Here is a 239-nt window from a genome sequence, read left to right as displayed (position 1 = left end):
CATTACTTGCTTTTGCCGTTGTGTGTAGAAAACTGGGCTGTTCTGCTCACTGACGGTATACATCTCTTGCTAGTACACACAGATGTGTGTGTGTGTGGAGCAATTTAATATACATAAACTAGAGCCATGGGGTATTGTGTGTGTATGTGTTTTCTTTTTTCTCCTTCTATTAAGGGTACATATTATCACTACAAGCGAGTTATTTCTTTTTGTTGCTTACTGTGCAGTTGTTGCTTTTC

Source organism: Trypanosoma theileri (assembly GCF_002087225.1).
Source record: "Trypanosoma theileri isolate Edinburgh chromosome Unknown TM35_Tth_50_V1, whole genome shotgun sequence".
Taxonomy (NCBI): domain Eukaryota; phylum Euglenozoa; class Kinetoplastea; order Trypanosomatida; family Trypanosomatidae; genus Trypanosoma; species Trypanosoma theileri.
This window is presented reverse-complemented; position numbering follows the sequence as displayed.